The sequence below is a fragment of the Neopelma chrysocephalum genome, unplaced genomic scaffold, assembly GCF_003984885.1.
Source record: "Neopelma chrysocephalum unplaced genomic scaffold, ASM398488v2 Primary Assembly neopelma1_181637, whole genome shotgun sequence".
NCBI classification, from domain to species: Eukaryota; Metazoa; Chordata; class Aves; order Passeriformes; family Pipridae; genus Neopelma; species Neopelma chrysocephalum.
The window spans coordinates 1-9,777 of NW_020937832.1; the positions used below are offsets into that span (position 1 = coordinate 1).

Sequence of the window (9,777 nt, forward strand, 5' to 3'; positions counted from 1 at the left end):
ATATGATGATGAATGTGACATCATAGGTGAGATGTGATGTCACAGGGGTAGTGATGTCATAAGGCAGCTGGGATGTCACGGAGAGGATGTGATGTCACAGGAAGCAGTGATATGATATCACAGGAGAGATGTGATGGCATATGATGGATGTGACGTCAGCTGTGATGTCATGGGGAGGTGTGATGTCATGGGGAGGACATAATGTCAGAAGAATGACATGACATCACAGGAGAGTTTTGATGTCATGTGATGGATGTGATGTCATAGAAGACATGTGATGTCACTGGAAGGATGTGATGTCATAGGATGGATGTGATGTCAGCTGTGGTGTCACAGGGGGCTATGATGTGACGTGAAGGTGGGTTGTCATAGGGGAGCTGTGATGTCACAGGGAGGATCTGATGTCATATGGGAGATGTGATATCACGTGGAGGTGTGATGTCACAGGAAGGATGTGATGTTATATGATGGATGGGACGTCACAGAGGAGCCTTGATGTCACAACAAGGATGTGATGTCATAGGGGATATTGTGATGTCACGGGGAGGATGTGATATCAGAGGGGAGGACGTGATGTCACAGGGATGATATGATATCAGAGGAGAGATGTGATGTCATATGATGGATGAGACGTCATAGGAGAGATGTGATGTCACAGGGGAGGTGTGATGTCACAGGAAGGATGTGATGTCATGGGGAGCATGTGATATCATAGAGGAGTGACACATCCCCCTCCTCAACCTTGCTCCAGCTAAAGCCGTGGAATTTGTCTTTGTTTCTCTCAGGTTCAAAGTCAGGCTGTTTAATTTCCATGGATGTCTAAAGACGAGTTAAGGGTAGCTCAGACCTTTTGGTGAGCAAGGAGTTGTTTCCTCTTGAGCATTTGAACTCAGCCTTTGTTACTGGTTTCTTCCCACTCTTTCTGAGCAGTTCATTTCCCAGGGTGAAAGCTCTGATTCCCCAGCACAGTCAGGTTATCCTGAGCTCAGAATGTTTCAGTGGCCTCATTTTTCTCCAGTATTAATTCTGTGCCAAATTCTTGCTTCCTAGGTCAGTGAAATGTTAGAAGACAGAGAATCTCACCTTGATCTTGGACAGAAGACTTATAGACTTCTTTATGCTGTTGAATTCTTCCCTAATAGTTCTGGATGACAGGACACCCATGTGGAAAGTCCCTTTTCTGGTTTTCAGGACTTAAAATAGATGCTTTTCTGATGTCGGTATTTATTGTAGTGTTGTTTATTCAACTGTGAGGATTGAATTTAGTGTTCCTTACATCTTTAAAAAGTGCAACCCCTTTCATCTATTGTTTTAAAAACCATGCATGGGATGTCAGACGACATAAAGACAGAATGTAGAGATAACCCTGATGTAAGTGATGGTTCCAGTCATCCCGTGTATGGATAAAAGATTTCCAAGGCTTTGTTCCAAGTTGCTGCCCCGCCCCCACCCTCTGCCTGCCGCCTCCTGCCCCTGGAGCCTGATTGGCCACTGCCCCACCAATGGGCCGTCCCGGGGGATGCAAATGTCCCGCCCTGCTGCATATTCATGAGCTGTGGGCGGGGCTTTGAGCCCTTGATCAGACCCGGGCAAGCTTTTGGTCCCCGCCCGCCGCCGCCGCGCCCGGAGCGAGCCCGTGCCAAGTGCGTGGGGTCGGCCACAGGAACTTTGCTTTTCCCCGCGGGGCGCACGGAGGATTTGTCGCTGGGCGCACATGGACTCGGGAGAACTTTGCCTGCCAGAGCCGCTCTCCCTGCACCACGAGGTAGAGCAGGTACTGCTCCCCCCCCTCCCAATTTTTAAGTGTGTATATGGATATTCTTTAGCTCTAATTTCTTCATTTGGTTCTTTTCCTGAAAAACTGAGATCCTTTGATCTGTATAAACTACAAATAAACTGGGAAGAGTTTTTCTGAGGTTTTTCTCAAATAGCAGGCTTAGGGAAAGGGGGCCCTCAGATACTTTGGGGGAGCTGTGGAGAGCTGAGCGGGAAGGCTCAGTAAAAGAACAAAACCGTCACTGTGCAAAACTATGGAAAGATGAAGGAGCTTCGGGAAGCCCTTCACGTCTGCAAAGGGTTTAGTCTTTTATAACAGCTTATGGTGATGGTGGCTCTGAGCCTCCTCCCCTTCAAATTCAGCTTTTGGCACAGTTGTTTGCAATGTCTTAAGTGTTGAAGGACATGGTGAACCAGAGCTAGGAGTTTGTTTCCTGCCTCTTTAGGTTGTTCCTGTGTTGTGAGGAGACCTTGCTTGTTGGAGTGCTGGTGTCTGTTCCTGGCAGCAATGACAAGGCCGAGGGCAGGAACAGGGAGGTGTCTGGTACAAACCACTTGTCTGAAGTAAACAATGTCTTTTAGGACTTTCCCAGTACCTGAGGCACCTGCTGTTTAGATCTGCAGCAGACTTGCTGGTAAGGCTACAGTAGGACTTGTGAGCAGGATGGAGAGAAAAACACACATGAAAAATGGAAAAAGAGAGGCCTCGTCCACTTCTCCTCAGCAATTGGGTCCCCACTGGGGCAGGCTGGGCAGGAATGGCATGGAATGATGCGACAGGGTGATCACTGTGTCACTGTCTGTCAGGCTGAACCTCTGTGTCTGCATTTTCCAACCCACTGAAAGCTGAGGTGAAGCAGTGAGAAGTGGCAAAGCTGCAAATTGCAAGTCAGCCCCAGCAAGACCTGCATTTAAAAATGTTCTTCTAACATTTTACTTGCCAGCAGCAGTAAGTTGCTTGGCTGGGAAGAGGGATAAAAACACCTCTGGTCTGCGTAAAATTTGGGTTAGGAAACTTGCAAGTACTCCTTGGCTTTTTATTAGAAGCAATGACAAATGTTGAGCTGCTGTGTTGTCTGTCTCATTGTAAATTTGCAAGTTCATTTTTGAGCAGAATCAAATGGTGATGTAATTACATACTTCTCCTAATTATTGAGTAATTATATGCTTCTTATAATTGCTGAGTAATCACTCTACTATAACTAGAATTTAATGTTGCAACTAATTGTGTAATTACTGTATCTTAATGTTGTTATCCAGGCAACTTGGAATAGAGTGTTATCCTTTTAATTCTGTTACTCAAAACTGCCTTTTTAAAATATAGTATAGTTAGGCATTGGAAGAAAGATTAATAATGGAGTAAAAATATCAGCAGAGGAAACACATGTTTTCCTTGCAGGTTCAGGAGGATGAAAATCAAAATATTAACATGTTAAGACTGTAGTGTAGATAGAAAAAGTTTAATTTTCTCTTGAATGGGGCTGATAAATTGCTACTAGGCAACCCACTTTTATGCTTAAAGTTTGAATCTATCCTATGTGCCAACCTGTCAACACTAATTTTTAAATTTTCCTGCACACTGGAGGGGAAATGCTTAAAAAATGCATCTTTTTTCCACAGCCAGCTGAGTCCTTAAGTGCTTCATGTCACTAGAACCTTAAGAATGTAAATGTCACATATAGAGTTGGCCATTTCTAGTGACTTTATAGTTAATAAAATAATGGGTGCATCTGACAGTCACATGTTGTTGTGTGATGGTCACAAGTACTCAGTGGCAGACACTGGAGAAACTGTGATAGATGAGAGGAGAAATGTGCTTTGTTGGGTTGTATCTGCTCCCAAATCACACCCAGGGACAGTTTCAAAAAGGTGCAGAAGGAGGGTTTGATGTGCAATTGAAGAGCTGAGTTCAAGGACTGTGGATGCATTTTCCTGGTGCTGGTTGAGCAGCCTGGGTCCATCAGAGTCATGTCAGACAAAATAACTTTGCTCCTGCAGGATTCTGTGTGTGGAATGTGTGAAACGTGGTTGTTCTTCTGGCAGGATAAGAAGTTTTGCCTTCATTCCTGTACCTAAATGGGGTCTGGGGCTTGTGTAAACTTCAGTGAAATCCAAACTGAATCCATCAGGCTCCATGAAACCATCCTGCCTTCACCCTGCTGAAGTCTGTCCGGGTGCTCTGGTGCTGTGGTCTGGTGTCATCCAGGGAGAATTTGAGCAATAAGGATCTGGGCTACAAGGCAGGTTCTAAAGAGTTTTACAAAACTGCCCCCCCTCCACAAAACCTCAGAAAACAAGTGTGTCAGATGTTACCAGAAGAATCACTGCAAACACCCTTTGTGCCACTCCGTGAACATCAAAATAATGGAATTGTGTGGACTTGTACCATAAGTAAATCAGAGATTGTTTGTGGGAATCCCCAAATTAGAAGAAAATCCAGATCACTCATCTGTGGTAAAATGTGCTGTGAGCAGGAGTGAAATGTGCTGCACACACACGTGTTAGAGATCATCAGGGAAATATGGGAGATTGGAAAACCATTTTCAGATTTAATAACATTTCAGTTTTAACAGTTCATTTAAAACTTGAATGAAAATGTGTAAATCCAAGGAGTTTCCCTTAAGAAATTAATTAAAATATTGATTTTCTAGGGTTTTTGTAATTCCATCTTATCTAGGTTTTGTAGAGGACTCAGATGTGAATATTCAATCTGCTACCTGTGACAATACCTGACTTCATTTACAATACTTTTAATAGTTATATACTGTTTAATCTTATTCTCATCCCTGTGATCTTAGACTTGTGTGATTCTGCTGTTGTTTGTAACAGAGAATTTCCTTTGACTTCCCTGTGAGAGCTCTCCATGGAATGATGAACAGTAGTAATAATATTAATCATTTATAGAGTGCTTTATATGTTTGAAATACAGGATAATCTTTAAATGAGCTCAGCTTTGCTCTCAGATATGTGAGTGAACTCTTCACTGATTTGAAAAAAATTGTTACCTGACATACAGGGTTTTTTTTCTAGTCTTACTGGGTATTTTGGAAAGGGTTTCTTTATTTTTGTAGGGCAGAATATTGTCTTATTTCAAGTTTGAGATCTTAAAAGGTTTGCAAAGGACATGTAGGTTGCTGTGGTGTCCTCTGATGATTTCAGCTGATAAACTGAAAGCTTCCAATTCTTTTATCTTTGAGGGGACTGCAGGCCATGCTGGAAAGCAGGTGTTACTGCAGGTGACTTTTTCTGCTGTATGCAGTGAGTTAGCTTATGAACTCCTAAGGGAAGCATTTTTCTAGTGAATTCCGAATTTTTTACCAGTGTATCATAGGCATAAGAATTAACAGTAACATTTGGAATTTGCAGTTATCACACAACTTTTCTAGAAGATCAGTAATTTCTGAGAGCTGGCTCCTGTTTGCAGTATAGAGCAGTCAGCTCTGCAACTGCATGGTTGCTTTATGTACTGGTTTGTTTATTTCCCAAGATTTACAGGTACCATAAACTGTTGCCAAAAGCAGGAGAAATGATGAATAATAATTTTTCTCTCCAATAGCCAAAATTCCGTGTGTGTGTGTGTGTGTTACTGGTATAAACAGCAAGTCTTCTTTTGAGTAGGAATTAGACTTAGTTCCTAAAGACAGGGAATTGTAGCAGACACAAGGTCTAACATTTGTTCTTCTCCTCCCTTTCTTGTTTTTTCATGACAGATAATGCTCATTATTCTGTGGTAAATGATACTCAGATGTTCTGCAGCAGCAGGAAATTCAATGTATGGGTACCATTAAAGGCCTGGTTCCATTTTCTAACTACACAGAGCAAGTGAATGCATCCAACAGCCAGGGCAGCTTGATGAGTGATGCTGTAACAATTGTCAGGCCTCCAGGAGGTGAGTAGGAAAAAGTGCTTTTTCTGTGCCTGTCACAATTCCACAAACACCCTGTTGAACAAAATGTTATTTATTATCTCAGCTGAGGACTGGAAGTTCAGAAGAATAGATTTGCATTACTAGTTCTTACTACCAAAATTGTTGCTTTTGGCTTCTAATTTGTCACATTGTTAACTTTAGGAACTAGAGAATGAAAACAGTCGTATAGTTAACATACTGTGAAGGTGAGAGGTCTATTATGTACTTCATTTTTTTTCTGTGAATGGTGGTGTGTTCTATCAGGGACAGCTGATCTAGTCCAAGAATACAGAGAGATTCACCTGCATTTTGGAACCTGTTTTAGAATAAAAGTTGAAAGTGCTGACAAGGAGCACTCACTGGATAGACTTAGAGAATTTGTTTAATAATAGTGATATAAACCACTGGCAATATATTGAGCCAGAACCCACCAAGTTCTTTAGCTGTAAGAAAGTCAGTTCCAATGTGCTGATTTACAGTGACTGAGGCTCTAAACCCCTCTGGCTGTTTTCTTCATAACAACTGGAAATGAGAGAATTGAGCAAATACGCCCTGAACACTGTGCTTTGTTCTGTGGTTTTGTTTTGGTTGGTTATTGGGGTTTTTTTGTGTCAAGAAAGCTTTTACATTTATAGCTGGTGTAGGTGTGTCCCTTTTAATTCCCTTTTCATGGTCACCCTGGAGAATTAGCTTTGGTTGAATAAATGCCAGTGGAAACAATTAATTTAAGCCAGTTCTGAATTGTAATGTGAGAGCCCAACAACTCTTGATCTTGAGAGATGTGTAGGTGCAGCTGTTGAGTAAGAACAGTGTAGAGTGACATCCAGACCATTTTAAAGGAAAAGAAAAACAAAACCAAAGAAAAGAGAAATCCCATAAACCTTACAGCTCAAAAATACAATTGAACTTGAAACAGTTTTCTTGCAAACAGATGGATTAGGTTTGGGTCCAAAGCAGCAGAAAGACTTCAGGAAAGTGAGTAAATCCAATACAGAGTTTGTATGACAGATTACTGAGAAATAAAGAAAAGGTCCATTTCCAGCACATTTTAGACTTTTCCAGTTTTATTGTCAAGTTGCACCTAATCTTAACAAATTTACTTTGTTATAGAATAATAAAACTGCCTCTGAGTTTCACTGCTCATTTCAGACTGAGCAGTAAGACAATGTTATTTCTAATTCCAGGGCCACATTTTAATTTTGCACAGCAAAATTTGGTAGTGAAAATGTTACCCAATGACAAAGTAAAGGATCTTTAAAGATAAGCAAGGCTGTGCACAGGTTTATGAGAGCCATTCAGATAGACTTTCTTTCATCATTAGATTGTTGTTGATTACAATTAGAAATCTTAAAGCTTTGAAATTATCTTTTTTATGACCCTGTGATAGTTTAAAAGCAATACCTCTTTGGTTAAATAGGTTTTAGTTCACGCTTCCTTTTAGTTAATACTCTGAAAACATGTTATCCTGGTTTACACATAAAATCCTGCTGAAAAGCACGTGACATTCCCCAGGATATGTGTGTTTAAGTAGAATTAAATTAGCAGTGAGAGTTTATAAAGAAATCTTCCATACTAGGACAATTATGTTTGCTTTACTGTGATGTTTATTACAATGACTCTTTAAATGCTGTACAGTTCCATTGCATGGTAAATTATGAGTGTAATGGTAATTTTACACTGGGCTGTATTCAGTACCTTCACACTTTGTAAACCATTAAATGAAATCTGGGTGCTTCTAACATAAGAAGAAATTTTATTTTTTACTTCAGCGGCCAAGATTTCACTGAGACAGAAGTTTTGTTTGATCAGAGTGAGAGAGGTCTCATTAGGTACAAAATCACAGCCTTTTAATGAGTGTGAACATGCAGCATTTTATCAGCCAAACCTGTGTGGATTGGCAGCTGATCAGGAAGGGTCAGCCAGGACTGTGCATGTGCTTAAATGCTGGAACTGCCAGTTAAAGTCACTGTGGCACAATAAGAAGCTGAAACTGTAAGAACAAATGATCTTCAGAGTGGGAAGGCAAAAGAAACCAGAGAAGCTTTTCAGGATGTTCAAGTTCAGAACAAAGGCATTATGGAGTATATAAATTTTAAATACACTGATTTTTGCCTTAAGACTTAAAGCTTTTTTTTCCAGATGAACTGAAATCTTGTCTGAAACTGTCTTTGTTACATCCAAGAACAGCGTGGAAAGCTAAAAGAGATGGAAGGAGCATAAAAGGGCACAGTTTACAATGATTAGTTGCAAATTTCATACCGCAGAGGTAGAAGTCAATTTTTTTGAGTTTTACGTTTTTTTAAAAAGGAATAAATTTGCTCTATTTGTCTTGTCCTAAACTGCTTTGGTGGAAGTTGTAAGAAAAATAGTGTACTGGTCAGTGCTTCACATTAATTTGAAGTTGCCAAGCAGTAAAAAATCTGGAAAACAAATTTCTTTAGAATTAATGTAATCAGGTAAATGACTTGAAGTGATGCAGAGGATGTAAAACTGCAAAATTCTGGGAGAAAATCTTCTGCATGACATTCTTGGCTATCCATTTTTCTTCTTAAGGAGTGCTATTTCTGATGAAGTGGCAGATAGAAGACCCCATTATTTTAGGATTGCTTTGTAATAAGGGATGGTAAGCTAGCAGAAAATAAATTTGCAATCACTGCTGATAATACTCCAGTTAAATCCATTTGTTCCCTTCCTCTGACCATCAAAGCCCTAAGTTTGGAGGGGAATGAGAGGTCCTCTGTGCAGAAAGGAGCAAGATTATGTTGAAAAAATAGGGGCAAAGAGAGAGCAGAGAAAGACAGGCTGCTGCTCAGATGGGAGGCAGGAAGGTGAGGTTCAATCATCACCTGCAAGGAACAGAAAAGGACTGGATTCCCAAGTCATAACAAGAGAGATGAAGATTGTCGTGGCTGCTGATTCTGTGCTGCATTGCAGAGTTGTCTCTGGGGGGTTCTTGGTGCTGACTCAGTAACTTGGTGCTGACTCATCTACAGAGCAGAGCCTCAAAGAATTGGTTTGTTTTTCCTGTGTAAAACAGAAAAGGGAAGATACTCTGAACAAAGAATGGCCTGAGCAGTGAAGTGCTTCTTTAAGCTCTCATGTGCTCTGTGTGTGATTTGCACAGCACAGGAATGTTCAGCAGTGGAAGATGTGAGATTTTTGCTTTGGACTCTTAAGCACCTGCCCTTTCCTGTCCACCTGTTTGCCTATGGAATACTGAACTGCCCCTGCCTATGGAATCCTGCACTGCCTCTGCCTATGGAATCCTGCACTGCCTGTGCCTATGGAATCCTGCACTGCCTCTGCCTATGGAATCCTGCACTGCCTCTGCCTATGGGCTTGGGTTTGTTCCCAGCAGCCAACATTGACCCTACGGACCTGTAGCTGCTGCTGTTGGTTCAATATCTGCAGGAGATGGTTCCTGCAGCCAGGGGATCTCAGCCACTGTTAGTTTAGGCAGCAACACCTCTGGGACTGGATGTTGAACCTCATCATAGGATCCCTGATCTAATCATGCAAACAAGTAGGAATCCTATCATACAACTTATATTTGCATCTGAAAGAATTCGTTCATGCAAGTGGATCACTGAAGCCAAGAGGCCTCCTTAGAGGAATGGATATTCAGCAAACACAGCAAACTGCTGTTAGGTCAGAATTAATTAGGAAAAAAGATCAAACCTGGATATAAGAGATTTTTCCCTGTGAGACTGATTTGTTTTTCCATTGTGCTTAGTATTGCATTGAGAGTCACATCATAAAACTTTTTTTGAAAGATTTCCTTTACGTCAAATTTCAGTCTTTTGGATACATCTCTCTTATCCTTCTCCTCCTTCTTTTTTTCTCTCTTCTTTCTCTCTTTTCTTTCTCTCTCTCTCCTCTCTCCTTTCTCATCTCTCTTCTCTCCTTTTCTTCTCTTCTTTGCCTCTTTCCTTCTTTCCACCAGGATTCTTTTCCAACAGGATTCTTTCTGTTCTATGTCTTGTGTTTCTTTTCCATTTTTCTTCTCTTACATTCTCTTACGTCACTTCATGTGAATTTAAAAATGAAAAGAAAAATTAAAAGTAGTTTTTTAAAAAAAAACTTTTTTTGAAAAA

The 9,777-nt window shown here is 40.8% G+C and overlaps 1 long non-coding RNA gene across 1 annotated transcript; it reads left to right on the forward strand.

Moving 5' to 3' along the window:
- The first annotated feature begins 2,317 nt into the window (after positions 1–2,317).
- On the forward strand, positions 2,318–7,668 carry LOC113962491. The gene is made up of 3 exons (XR_003532564.1): positions 2,318–2,411; positions 5,487–5,665; positions 7,563–7,668. It is a non-coding gene; the product is annotated as an uncharacterized LOC113962491 (long non-coding RNA).
- The last annotated feature ends 2,109 nt before the right edge of the window (positions 7,669–9,777 follow it).